Genomic DNA, 15,019 nt, shown 5'->3' with positions numbered 1-15,019 from the left:
TTGTTTGCGGATCTGTGCCCCTGAAGGAGAATGCAGTAGTGGAGGTCTGCTTTGGATGAGTTTGATTGTGGAATTTCCTTTACCTCCTCTGATTCTGGTGTCTAAAGTCTCTTCCTTTATAGTGTGAGTCCATATATTCTTTTCTGGGCCCGATTCCTGGGCACTAGACTAGGAGAGACCTGTCATATTTTTGAGTGTGCACGAATGAAGAACTTTTGCCTATTTGAGTGTATTTTTGAGGACGTTGAGAAATTTGGAAGTCAGACCTAGACCTTGGTTGCCTAAGTTACCAGGTTTCAATGGTTTGATATTGTGCTCTGTAGTCCCACCTGTGAGGGTACTATCTAACTTTGACCCAGGTATAACTGAAAGAATAGGGAAATCCACCTAACTTGTCAAGAACTCAGTTGTCACTGACTTTGTGATGGAATTATTGCTCAAACCCTTCAGGGTTCTCTGAGCCTAGGACCTCAGACATTTTACAGGATGGTCCAGAAAATAAGGCATCTCTAGGGTATATGAAGATGACAACAAGGGAATACAGAGAAGCATAGAGCAGACTAAAGATCTCAGGCCCCCTTGGATGCACTATTCATTTGCAGATATGTCTCACTGTCTTTCCTAGTTTTCAATACACATACTCTGCCACTTCTGTATAATGGGACCCCAAAGAACAAATACTAGCTAAGAGAATCAGAAAATTCCTGCCATAATTTTCTGCCTAGTCAGATTCATAATGACAGAGTGAGTGGTCTTTTCAGGGCTCCCTGAAGTTCATTTTCTCTTTCTCCCTGGTTATGTCCATATAATCTGGATCTGACAATCAAAGAAGCCAACCAGGAAAGAAATGAATGGATAGAAGCAGAAGATGAATGATTTATTGAAGAAGGGATAGGGGTGGGACCCTCTACTAAGATGGTAACAGTGGCAACATGGAGGATGGAATCAATATAAGATGTTCTGAAGCTGGATTGAAGTAGAGAACACTTGGTGAGAGAATGTTTCCTACTCTTAATTTCCTTTTCTTCTGAGTGCATCAACTTCCTCATGGTCATCTAGCCATGTGATATGCATCATCCTTGACTCCTTTTTCCTCACTACCCCTATCCTGTCCATTAATTGTTTAGTCCCATCTAATCTTTCATTCACTGTATCTTGAATGTATAGCCTCATGAAAGAAAAAAAAACACTGCAAGACTTACTTCTGTGATGAAAAATTTGCTAAGGATGTTTTGGCGTGAGGGTGGGGGATTCACATTTAGAGCAAGAACTAAAATGAATGACCAAAGAATGATTTATTCTGGTCACAGAAAATAGATACTTTTCTTTCTTCTCAACCCACACTTGAAGTCATCCAACAAATGAACTTTACTGAGACTATTTGAACTCTCAAAGATTTTCACCAAATGATCTTGGTCTGGGACTCGCCTCATGGTTGTTGTGTAATGGAAATACCATGTAATAAGGAGCCCAGCGACTTGTGAGCTTAGAGCTGGGGGGGGTACTTGAACTCAAACTAGTAAAGGATCTTGTGGAAAGATTGACCTCCAATATTTCAAGGACTGTGTGCAAAAAGGGAATGGAACTTCCTTGAAAGCTGGGATTGTTTCACTCTTTGTATTCTGAGCACCCAGTGTAGTGCTCAACACATGGTATTCCTTTAATGGATGCTTGAGGATTGATGTTTCTCCTGGAGTCCCAAGGGTGGAACTAGCAGCAAGGAGAAGTCACATGGGAGCCAGTTGTGAAAGAACCTCCTTTCCAGCAGAGATGTCCAACAATGGAATAAGCTGCAAACTTTTGTTTCCTTATCTGTGAATGAGAAGAATAGTGCATTGCTTATTGCAACTGTCCTAAAGGACCTGTGATTTCTCTCTTCACTTCCACCTTTTGGTACCTATGATTACCTTCACGGATCACCTTCCTGCAGGAGGCCTTACCTGTCCCTCACCAGCTCAGTGATGAGGGTCTCTCCCTCATCAAGATTATCTTTGTAATGAACACCTGAGGATGATATCCCCGTCTGCCCTTTACCTGGCATGTGGATACTTACTCTTTGAGTTGGCTGGCTTATTCCAACCCACCCTAGTACCACTTGGTTTGGGATTTCAAGAAGACCCACCATTACATGACTTCAATTTTCTTACAGTTCTAGAGAAAATCCTGTTGAGAGGAAATCCATTGTTCCCAAATGCCATTCTAGCTCTTGTGCCACTCATAGTAGTGCTACTTTGAGATACTTACTAAACAGCCAATTGCATGACAGTAAAGAAAATTATATGTGTTCATAAAGAGGCAAATATATAAATAATAGTGATAATCCATATGTAAACCTGGGTTACACTCTTGTACCTACTACTGTATTTAGTGTCTGTGGGAAAGAGTAGGTACACACTTAGAGAATCAAGCCAGGAATGCACAAGAGTGAGGACCAGCCCACTCCCCATCATTCACAAGCCCCTCATTCTAAACTTCAGGCTCTTCTTTTGGTCTCAGGGATCGCTCATCAATATTCATGGGTGACTAGAACGTCTGTGTTGAAGTGGAAACTTTAGGTGTTAAGCTGAGTTGATGCATACTGTGTTGACTAACACCTCACTGGGCAGGAGGTCTCTGCCAAACCAGCAGAGGTCTTGAATGACTTCTTTTTTCTGCTTCCAGTCTTTTCTCTGCTCAGCTAGACTTCTTCCTTGGCAGTCACCACAGAATCTGTTATTTCTAGCTTCCACTTTAGCTGCTATAATTTGGAAGTCCATCCTTTCCCTTCTTTTGATCTTCTCTTCTCTTTCCTGAGAGAGACACTAACCAGCTGTGCTATGTTGTCTCCAAATCCACCAGAGATCTGGGGTCTGAACCTTCCCAGTTCCAATGAACTTATTGCATTCAAAATCCATTCCAGACTCTCGTTCTCTGTTCCTGCCATTCAAGGTCATGGTTTATCTTAGAACTTTGAGAAGTCTTACCAAAATGACCCATATAGAAATATGTTGGACATGATAATACGTGTAAAACCCAGATCAAGTTGCTTGCCACCTCTGAGAGAGGAGAGGAAAGGGAGAGAGGGAGACAATTTGGAACATATAACTTCAGAAAACTTGTGGAAATTTGCTCTTACATGTGATTGGTAAAATAAAATAGCTTTGTAATTGGCAATAAATAAATACATTTAAAAATAAAATATCTTTAATAATAATAATAACTCCCTGTATCCAAGTTGTTTGTGTTTAGTATTGTAATGATTAGAGTGTGTGGTCGCCAAAGTTGTAATTAACCCTTAAGTCTGTTAATAGTTAGTAATAATTAGTAAGGAAAAGAAAATAAGAGAGAACTATAGAAAGGAGGTGAAGAATTTCCCAGCCTTATAATCTGGAGCCTAACAACTCAGCCTCAGAAAATACACCCCCTCCCCGCCCAGTCCAGATTCCTACTGGGTCTTATCTTATAAATCTTTACTACACTCTTACATCACTCCCCCAGGAACCAATCACAACTCCTCAATTAGCCTGGCACCACCCAGAGGGGCAGTGCCTGTGGGATCAATTCCCTGGTTGCTGGTTGACCCAAATTAAAAACAAATGGAAGGGAAGTCTAAATCCCTGATTGATCAAATCAAAATACAAATTCCCTTCTCACAGGATAGACCTATAGATGGACAAGTTGACTTCTCCACAGAAATAGAAAGTTCCTGGGTAGCCAGGTTACTCAGTGGACAGAGAGCCAGGCCTAGAAATGGGAGGTCTTGGGTTCAAACCTGGCCTCAGACATTTCCTAGATGTGTGATGCTGGGGAAGTCTGAAGTGACTTCCCCATTGCCTAGCCCTTTCTGATTTTCTGCCTTTGAATCTGTACTTAGTATTGATTCTAAGTTAGAAGGTAAGGATTCCTTTAAAAAAGGAGAGAAAAGAAACTTCCTGGGGCAGGGACTATTTGCACTTGTCTCTTTGTGCTTAGTACATGACAGGCACTCAATAAGTGCTTGTGGAATAGAATTTAAATAAAATTAATTTGAATTTAAATTAATTTAAATAAGTTAAGTTAAATGAGGGGTCAAGAGACTCATGTCTTGTCTTGGCATCCTATAGTAGGTACTGGGTAAAGACACTGATTTTATCAGCTTTGGAAAGCTATTTGACACTCCCTCCACTAATGTAGATTGTAACCCATCTATAATCTTGTCTATGGTAGGATCATATGGTCCGGGGATAGGACCATAGAGGCATCTAGTCCAACTCCTTCACTTTATCAGGGTAAGATCTGGTCCCTCAGAGGAAAGAGGCATCTTGTTTGGCTTCACAAAGGTGCTAAACGTGGGAGATGGGATCTGAATCCAGGTCTCAGGATTTCAAGCCCAGAAGTCTACCTATTTCACTGCATGGTAGCGCCTCATTACCTGCCTCAATTCGAGACACTTAATCAATGCTTTCTGTGTGCACAGAGCATTGGGCTAGGCATCAGTGGCGATATAATATTTCAGTAAGACCTCGTTCTCTGCCTTCATGGAATTAAATGTTGAAGGGAGATGAGACACGGGCACAGAAAAAGCGAATACTCAATATTATGTGATAATATTCATGACAAGTGCAAAATCCAGTGCTCTTCTGAGAGGTTTCGGGACAAAGGCTGTTTTGAGCTTCCAATGAGAGGCTGAGAATCTCTCCTTTGGAACCATAAACTGCTCAGTAAATTTGGCCTCTTCTTATTATTTTCTCTGAGGCAATCAATGCTCTTTCTCTTGCTGATGATAGTAAGGACTGTCCTTGGGGGCCCGTGGGAGAAATGGGAAAAGCATTGCCATGGTCAGCAGACCTTGAGGCTGGAGGACAGTCTGCCCTACTCCAGGGCTCTAAGGAAGGCAGGGAAGGGCCATCTTGGATGAGAGAACCACACAATCATGGAATACCAAGCAGGCTGGGGAAGAGGACACAGAGCTTAGGGAATCTTAACACAGGCAAGATTTATCTGTTTGTCACTCACCAAATGCACTTACAATAAAACTTGACATCACAAGAGTTTCTAGAACAAATATTTATTTGTTTGTGTCTTGGCTTTGGGGCCCATCCATCTCTAAGAGACACTGTGTGCATAGTAAGAGGTAAGTGACAACAGGCCAGGCCAGGGAGTGGGGAGTCTGAGGGAGTGGGTGGTGAAGGCCCATATGGTCCCACAAGAGAGGCTACATCACTCATGGCGTGCATTAGGCTGGCTTTACAGCACCCTGCTTCATACCTCAGTTGGACTACCTGCTTGCTGTCTGGTTTGGGGCAAGTCACTTTCTCTCTCTCTCAATTTCTGCAAATTTATGCTTCATGTTCTTTGAAGTCTGATTTTCGGTGCCTTATCTTCCAAGTCCCCTCCTTGCTCTGACATTCCACATTCTCTGTCCAAAGGCTTCTCCCTGCTCTGATATTCCATGTTTAAAAGTTCTTCACATTCTGTGCACAAAAGCCCCTCTCTGCTCAGATGTTCTGCTCTAAGATCCCTTCCAGGTCTGACATTCCCTGTCCTAAGGTTCTCCCTACATTGAAAGGTTTCTTCTAGCTCAGACCTTCTGTGTTCTAAGATTCCAGGCACAAGAGATAGATGTCTTCACATGTCTGAAGGACTGTTAGTTGGAGAGTCATCAGACTTGTTCAGGAAAAACCTCCTAACTTTGAGGACTACTCAAGTAGACTAGGCTAGAATCAAGAAGTGGTGGGTTCCCTTTGTGGGAAGTCTTTAAACAAGAAGGGCATACAGTCCATGCCAGGTGATCAAGTGGTTGCAAAATCTCTTGGCCCACTCCCTGGACATAGATCCCAAGGCATGCTCTGGCTTCACATCGCATCCAACCATCTCGTCATCTGCCAGGAGGCCCTGACTTCCTTCCTGCCTGGACCATCATCCGCCATCCCTCCTTCACACCCCGCTTTTGTTTCCTTAGAAAAAAACTCCTTTCCCAGGTCATCTCTCCCTAATGTTCATTGTGTTCCTCTGTTAAAATGTAGTCCTTTGAGCACAGGATTGTATCTTTTAAAATATTTGCATCTCCAGCACTTAGCACAGTCCCTGGCATAGAATAAACATTGAATCCATGCTCATCCATCCATCCATCCATCCATCCATCCATCCATCCATCCATCCATTGATTCTTTCACTTTTCAGATACCTTTTAGTGGAGACTCATTTCAAGGATGGGTTATTCTTGGGAGCCATGAAGGTCTGGTTCTGTGATTTCTCTTCAGCTGTGGCATTCTCTGTATGGATCATAGGATCTTGGGTCATAGCTTTAAAGCTAGCAGGGATCTGAAAGCCTATCTAGTCTGAAGTTCTCAGAGTACTGATGAGGAAACGGAGACAAAAGGGTTAGGTGGATTCCCCAGATCACATGGCCAATATGTGTTTCAACATTCACTATATAGCTTATTGTCTTTCTAAGTGAGATAGTTTCAGAAATACCATTGAAGTCCAAGTCTCCTTCCTTTATGATACCTTCCTATGATATTATGAAGATCCTCTCTTAGGGGGATGGTTTGGGCTCCTTGAAGAAAGAAGGGAAGGCTTGGACCAGCTGCTTCAGGGAGTGGGTTCAATGGTTAATCAGTGGAGAATAAATGGCTTGCCTGGAGCAGTGAGGGACCAGCCCAGGTACAATGAGATTATATCAGGTTGTAGTGGAGCAAACCTCCAGTCCTATTTAGTAGCTCCTGAGAAGGAATGGAGAAGATGGAAGATGAAGAAATCCCAGGGAAGGAGCATGACAAGGCACGAACAGCAGAGAGGATATGGGGTTGGAGGACCAGATAGAAGGAGACCTCTATTTTGGACTGGTTACCTGCAAGGTCAAGACTGGGCAGGCTGAACATTTAATTCCATTTAATTCAGCAAACATTTATTAAACAACTCCTCTTTGGAGAGGGTTAATGCTCTGAAATCTCTTCTAGCACAGTCAAATTAGGGCTTCATCCCTCGATGTTTTAGGGTGCTATGATTCTATGACTTTTTTTTTGTCATCAGTCATTCCAGACTGAATCTCCCAACAGAATCTACTATGTGCCAGATCCTGCAGAGAGAGATAAACAAAGAAACAAGTTCTGGCTTCAAGGGGTTTACATTTTGTGGGGAGAGAAAGAGAAAAAGGGCAAAATCTGTATAAAGTGAATAAGGTTACAGATTGAGGGGCAGAAGGGATCTCAGGCCATCCCGTTGGACCTTCTCATTTCACAGCTGAGGGAAGTTAATTTGAGGAGGTTTGTGGGGCACAATTGTTTTCAAGATGGGCTGGCAGAAATAATAGCAGAGAGAAGCTAGGAGAAGGCTGAAAGGAGGGCAAAGGCTAGAAGGGTAGAAGCATGGGATAATATGATCAGAGAGGGGGAATATCAGAATGTACTACCATGGAGTTAGAACAGTTCTGCTCATCCCAGACCCATTTACCCTAAGCTTTAATGCTACATTGACAATTATAGGATATCCAACAGGGTGATCAAAGACCTTAAGAATTGCTAATGGGGGGGGCAGCTGGGAGGCTCAGTGGATTGAGAGCCAGACCCAGAGATGGGAGGTCCTGGGTTCAAATCTGGCCTCAGACTGACCTTGGGTAAGTAACTGAACCCCAATGGCCTAGCCCTTACCACTCATGTGCCTTAGAAACAATACACAGTATTGATTCTAAGATGGAAGGTAAGGATTAAAAAAAAAAGAATCGCTATGTAGGGACAATGTGGTCATAATGGATTGAGAGTCAGATCTAGAATTGGGAGGTCTTGGGTTCAAATCTAAACTCAAACCTTTCCTCATTGTGTTACCCTGGGCAAACGACTTAATCCCAATTGCCTAGTCCTTACTGCTCTTCTGTCTTGGAACAATTTTAAGACAGAAAATATAGGTTTAAATAAAAAGAATATGCTGTGAATGGGCTCCTTCCTACCTCATGTGCTTGGGCTGCTCTCAGGACCAGTGGAAAGCTCATTCTGACCAAAGGGATTGTTTTTCCCTGGAGAACATGGTCTGTGGCATTGTGCTGGGGCTTGCTTTAGGCACCAAGAGATTTAGGTAGGAAGGGACCTTCACAGAGCTCCTCTAATCCAGTCTCACATTTTACAGATGAAGAAACTGAGGCCAAGAGAGCTGCTCAAAGTCATATGGCCAGCCAAAGGGATCTGAATGCAGGTCCTGACTCTAGTTCCCATACTTTCTCTTCCCTGCTATGCTTTGGAATGGGAAAGGCCATTAGTCACTATCTAGTCCTATCACATTATTTTAAAGAAGAAATGGAGACAGCCTCTGGGTCCCAAGTGGTTTTCCTGAAGTTGTAAGTCCCAGAGATTAAACCCAGGTCTTTAGACTCGCTTTGCTCCTTTGCACACGAGCAGTTATCTAGAGATTTCTGGGCCTTGTGCATCACATATCTCCAAGCTCTTTCTTCAGATGAGGACCAAAGCGGCTGCGGGTGAGGGAGAAATTTATAGCAGAGTGTTTTTTAATTAGGAGAGCTAGAAGTGCTGAATGACAAGGGAGCCTTTCTTGAATAATAGACCTCGGACTCTCTCCTGTTGGCTGGGTGTTGATTTATACAAGTACACTGAACTGATTTTTCAGTAAATTAAGTCCAGCAAGAAACCCAGAACTCCTTTAGCTGAGATGTAATAGATAGGACCAACCCAATGTGGCACAGTTTTATGTGGGATATTAGTATTTGTCTGGAAAATTGGGTTATGTAGACAGCCAAGCCAGGTAATTAATTACTGCCTCCACAAAGTAGAATATAAGGTACTCAGTTCCCTATCCATGAAGGTGTTTAAACAAAGGCCAGAATGACTGGTAGTGAGAGCCCCATCCCTGAGGATGTACCATTAAAGACATGAGCTCCACATCTGTGATGGTGAGAGACTGGATGACAACTTTTTAGGGATGTGGTTGAGAAGGTTCATGCTTTAGGTAGCTTAGATAACTTTGGAAGTCCTTTCAAACCCCAAGATTTTGTGACAATGATCCAAACACTGCCCATTTCTATATGGTTCACTGAAGACTTTCCTTACAATATTTCTGTGAGGTAGGGCATGTGAGGGGATCATATCTCCATTTTGCAGATGAGGAAGATGAAGCCTAGAGAAGGAGAGGGCCTAGCTAGCCCAAAGTAACCCAGGTGTGAGCTGGGACTTTTTTTTTTAAACTTTCTATCTTAGAATTAATAGTGTGTATTAGTTCCAAGGCAGAAGAGCTTTGAGGGCTAGGCAATGGAGGTTAAGTGACTTGCCCAGGGTCAAACAGCTAGGAAGTGTTGGAAGTCAGATTTGAGCCCAGGAATTCCCCTATCTCTAGACCTTGCTCTACAAAGGAGTTTAAAAACCACCTGCATAATAATGAAATAGGGAAATCCTGGAGAGATAGTATTTGCTTTGAAAAGAGAACAGAGGGTCTTAGGGCACTGCTAATTCAGCATATGCCAGCAGTGTAACATGGTGGGCAAATATAGCTCCTGAGATTTCAGGCTGCCTGAAAAGAAGATGGTGGCCAGGTGGCCGAAGTTCAAAGCCACTTTGATCACTTACTAACTGTGTGGAAAGTGATATAATCTTCCCTCAATTTTCCTCATCTGTAAAATGGGAATAATAGCACCTAGATCACATAGGATTTGTGAAAATCACACAAATGAAAATAAATGAAATGATTTGCAGACCTTATAGTGCTATTGAAATGGTGATGGTGAGGAGGATGCTGATGGTTATCATTGCTAATAATATCCAGAACAAGGAAGCTTTCAGGACCATCAGGAGGATTTTAATCAGTTCTGGGTATCTCACTGGAGGTAGTCTACTGACCACAGGTTAGGGGAGCAGCCAAGATAATAAATAAGATCATACCTCGTGACTACTGGGTGAGGGAACTGGGAAAATTTGGGAGGAGAAAAAGACTCAGTGTGTGCCATGAGAGCATCCTTTAAGTATCTGTGGGTTGCTCTGGAGAAGGTGGCTTCCTTGTGTCCCACTTATCTCAGAGGGAGGGGGGAGTTAATGTTACTCACAGAACTGCTAACTAGTGGCTGTCCTGTGATGGGCCACTTTAGGATGTCATGGCTTCCCTCTCATTGGAGACCAAGTGGAAGCTACTCAAACACCAGTCAAGGATGTCATGGAGGAGGACTTTGGTTTCCATGTGGGTTTGCCTCAGTGGAGCTCAAAATCCCCTTTAGCTTTTGGGATTCAGTTTTCTGTCTAAAAAAGAAAGATTTGGGCTCTATCAGAGTACCAGCAGCAGCCCCATCTGCAGTGACAAAGTTTTCTCTGGCGATAAACACTAGGAGAAAGTTTTTCTAAGTGATCGTACAGTGAACACTTGGCCATATACTGGCTTGGCTCATCAAGCTGAGGTTTTACAGCAGACAGATACAACTTGGCTGCTCAAATGGGCAGTTCTTAGATCGACTCCCCATAAAGGCCAAGGACATAAAGTGAAGTCGTAACACAGTGAGGCTATTCTTATGGAGCTGAAGATAATATGACCCAGGGACTTAGATGTCCCATTATCTAATAGCTTAAAGGGGCAGAGCTTGGGAGGACCTGCAGCAGTGAAGAGAGGTGGCTGAGGATAATAGAATAAGCAGCCAGTCTGGTATCAGGAGGTAGGCTTAGGTCCTGGCCCTGCCATTTACAGTGTGACTTTGGGTAAGTCATTTCCCTACCTCTGTACCTCAACTTCTTCATCTCTAAAATTATGATAGGAATTGTGACGTCACTTCAGAAGACTGTTGTACATTCAATATGCATTTATTAAACACATACTATGGGATGAGTGCTGATGAAACAGATAAAAATGAGAGTGTTCTCAACAATTTACTAGGGAAACAAAATGGGCACAGAAAAGCTGGAACTTCCTACCCCTTAAAATGAGGTTTTGAGAAGAGAAGTCATTAGCTAGAGAGCTGAGTAAGGAGTTGTAGAAGTCTGTGGCAGAAAGAAAAATATAATTTCTCTAAATATATGTTTTCCTCAATCCTCAGAGAGCCGAAACTCTTTGCACAGACCAGATCAAGTTGTCTCCTCAACATAGCCAATTAAAGTAGAGAATGCAAGCAGGGGACACAGGCGAGACCTGGAGAATACTTTGGGACAGGATCACATAAAAAGTTTATATCAGATTTGGGGCTAAAACCCAGGTCTCTTGACTATGAGTCAGCAAACATTCCATTCCAGTCCACTGCCTTTTCCTTTTTTCTAAAACCCTTATCTCCTGTTCTAGTATCAATTTTAGGAGAGAAGAGCAGCTAGAGGTAGGCAAATGGGATTAAATGAGTAGCCCAGGGTCACATAGCTAGGAAGTGTCTGAGGACAGATTTGAACCCAGGTCCTCTCTATTTCAGAATGGTATTTTATCCACCGAGTCACCTAGATGCCCCCACTTTATTGTCTTAATGGAGGAATAAAAGTGGCCAGGTTAAATTCTTGGGTTCCAACCAGTTAGGGGTGGACTGAGACTTGAATCCAGGTTTGCTCCTTTATCTAGGAAGGTAGGCTGTGGACCTGGAGACAGATATTCAGCTCCTATTGTAAATATCTGTCTAAGAAGTGACAAGCTTTTCTTAGCATTCTTCCCACCTACCCAAAAAAGATCTCTGTTACTTGCTGCCTGCCTGACCTTGGTCACATCATATTCTTTTTTGAGTGAAGGGTTTGCACTGGATGACCCTCAGGGTCTCCCTGGTTCTGAATCTAGAGTTCCCTGCCCCAGCAATGCCTCTTTCAGAAAGGGGATGGAATCTGATGATTTCTAAGTTCCTTTGAGCTCTAAGAGTCTATGATTCTTTGATCTCAGAGCAGCATTTAACCTTTTAAAATGTAATGGAGCAATTTTCCACGATGGTTAAATTCCAGAGATAGTGCCTAGTGGAAACAGGGAGAGGGACTGCATCAATTGGCAATATCTGAGGGCAGCTTCTCCCAGAGCACAGGGTGAAAAGAGAGGACACTCACCCAGAATCCCCAAGTAAGATTTCCCAGCTATGGGCTTGAAGGCAGGTCAGAGTGTATGTGTATTCAGTGTGCATGCATCCCCCTGCCATATCTTATTTCTTTAGCCTTTGATGATTTCCAAAGCATGTTCTTCACAATAGCACTGTGAGGCAGGGAGTTCAAATGATTATCATCTTGACTTTTCAGAAGAGGAATTTGATCGTTTAATAATTTGAAGTATGTTGTTGACAATGTGGTAGAAAGTACCAAGAGATTTAGACTTGGAATCAGAATTCCCACCTGTCGGTGGGAATATTGATTCTTCCATTCCATTCCAAGTTCACATGTGTGAACTTGAGTTAATCAATGCTTCCCTTCCCCTCTACTTAAATGACAAGGGTGGATTTTTTTTTAACCACCAGGTGGTGCTGCTTACCATTATCCTGATCCTCTTAATGTTTGGTAGGTTTTTTTTGTAATTGAAGAGGACCAAAATGATATCAGGTGATGTGTTTTGATTCACATATAAGTTGGATTTTAGTGAGGCAGAGTTACACAAAGGTATTGATTTTCTAGAATCAAGTCCAGTGGCAAAAGAAAAATAAAAAATCTGGTGATGGCTCAGGATGCAGTGGCTTCTTGAATGTCTAAGCAATCTCTACATGCTCTATAATGCCTGCCCCTTCTGTATCATCTTTACTCACTGATGGGTTGTTGATTACCCTCAATTTGGTTTAGCCAGGCTGCTGAGATGGTTTACCAGGGTGTGGATGATGTATGTGTTTTAACTTTTTGGAACCACTTGTGAGAGATGGTGGCAAAGGAAGAAAGCAGCCCTAAAAAGGTCTGGCATACCAGGGCTACTAATCTTTTCTGAATACTCCATAAGCCTATGACTCTGCCCCTAATCCTAAATTTAATAGAAAGGATCTGCAGCATCCTATGCTTATGTGGTGCTAGGGAGATGTTGACTTTTCCATGGTACTTAGAGAGTGAATGGCCTTCTATCTCTTAGTCTGTCTCTCTTCATGGGGCATATGCAACACTATCTGTATGTGGTATGTGTGTGTAAGTGAATGCACAAGCATATGGATCATTGTATATTTACCTAATCTGGATCAGTTCTTGAGCTGTTACCTATGGCAAATCTTACATCTTTCTAGAATATTCTTTGTTCAGTGAGCTTAGTCATTTGTCTTTGACTGAAAGGAGTTGACTCTCTATTGGGCATATATGATCAGGTCTTTCATATTCAATTTTACTCTAGCATAAAATCAAGAAAAGAATAAGATGATGCAAAATAGTGGCATAGCAATGAATAATAAAATATCTAAAGCTTGGCAATTCCCCTCCCTTTACCATAACTTTAGCTACTCTGAATTTGGGAATTTTAGGGAATATACAGCTTGATTTGCTTATACTTCATGGCTTCTCCTTCTTTGAGTTAGAGAAAAAAATATTTGGACATATACACATCTAGGAGGACCAGACATCAGGTGACATTTTAGGAACCATGTAGAAACTCTGAATCTGGTATCTTTCCCAGCTTTGGACAAGATGTTGAGATCTGGTCTGAATGATAACTTGGAAGTCAGTGCTTTTCCATTCAATTACCTATCTTTGGCAGGAATTTCCAATTTATAGTCTTGTCATGGAAACTCCTTTGCAGAAAAAATAAGTGGATTCTATGGCCAGACCTGGCAAGGGACAATTCTGATATTCCACCCATGAATTTCTCTGACCTTTTACTCTGAGATGCTCAGGTAGATGTCATGTCACTTCTTGTGCCACCCTTTTCCTAATTCCCTCTTCTTGATGCTGAATCCCTGCCACCTGATGCAGCAGGGGGATAGAGCCTATAGAAAAAGAAGTATTTGACATTCCCACAGAGAAAAGTTTTCCAATCCTTACAAATGAGAGGAGTACATGTGAATCGCTGTGGACATACAGCAATAAGCATCCTGACTTAGAATAGTCGAGTCTCTCAACTTCAAAGCAAAATGCATTCATTCAGGTGTCTAGTACATGATATTTACACTAGGATTACCTGAAGGACATTCAACTAATGTGAACAAATGCAAAGAGCATGCATAGAAACATACTATATCCACAAATAGCATGACATAACATAGAATACTCTCAGAAGTAGCAAAGAAACACATTACAGTGATGCTAAGATACTTCATAGTGTAAAAATTAAAATTAAATCTCAAATATAAAAATTGTATATTTTAAGGGATTAATGATCATTAGAAATCAAGGAATAAAGAGGATACAAATAAAGACCACATGCCCATGGCTGATTAGTCCATTTAAAATCCCAGAGCTTAGCTTACCACCACCGCCATGCTGGCTGCAAGCCCAAGAAAGAGGCCCAATAGGACTACCCACTCACTAATATCCTCTGTCTACAGGAAGTACATCATGACAGGAAGTCAGTGGGCTCCTGGGAAATGTAGTTCTTTTTTAGGGTAACAGAATTTCGATTATACAATAGCACATATAGATCTCATGTATTAGTCATAATAACATTTGTTACCATTGCACACAAAATATCCATTTTATCTACTACATTTCATTTTTATTAAATAATTTAGTTTATATTATATTTCTATATTAGTTTTTATTATTATGTAATCATTTATCATATTATTATGTCATATAAGAAAAATAAATTTTCACTCTTCACTCACTTCTCCTATGACTTTTAGATGCTTAATAAATGTCAGCTGATGGCTTCAGAGTCTGTTGATGGGCCAAGCTGATTCCTTAATACCCCACACCTAGAACCTCCAAACCAAAACCTGAGGTTAGCCAATGGATGGGCACCTCTTCTGGGAATTATTCTTTAGTCTTCCTTTCAAAAGAGAGTCTTCTCTCTTCCAACATTTTTTTTGCCTTCTCCTATGATCTCATCATTACATATCTCATTCTGCTTCTCCAGCCAGATTGTGATGGACAGGGACTATGTCTATTTTTAGCATTGTATCCTTCCCCTTGCCTTACCATATGTATGGAATGTAGGACCTCCTATAGAGCAGGTGATTAATAATTGTATGTTGAATTGAAATTGATTGAATAAATAGTACATA

General features: G+C 41.8%; 1 long non-coding RNA gene across 1 annotated transcript; it reads right to left on the bottom strand.

The window, feature by feature from the left end:
• Positions 1 to 782: 782 nt before the first annotated feature.
• On the bottom strand, positions 783 to 14,311 carry LOC103098488 (uncharacterized). Its single transcript, XR_472189.2, has 3 exons — positions 14,264 to 14,311; positions 6,146 to 6,316; positions 783 to 1,812 (listed from the first exon to the last, which is right to left on the bottom strand). It is a non-coding gene; the product is annotated as an uncharacterized LOC103098488 (long non-coding RNA).
• Between the last annotated feature and the right edge of the window lie 708 nt (positions 14,312 to 15,019).

The sequence above is a fragment of the Monodelphis domestica genome, chromosome 5, assembly GCF_027887165.1.
Source record: "Monodelphis domestica isolate mMonDom1 chromosome 5, mMonDom1.pri, whole genome shotgun sequence".
Taxonomy (NCBI): domain Eukaryota; kingdom Metazoa; phylum Chordata; class Mammalia; order Didelphimorphia; family Didelphidae; genus Monodelphis; species Monodelphis domestica.
The sequence above is the reverse complement of the archived record's forward strand: the minus strand, read 5'-3'. Positions and strand labels throughout refer to the sequence as shown.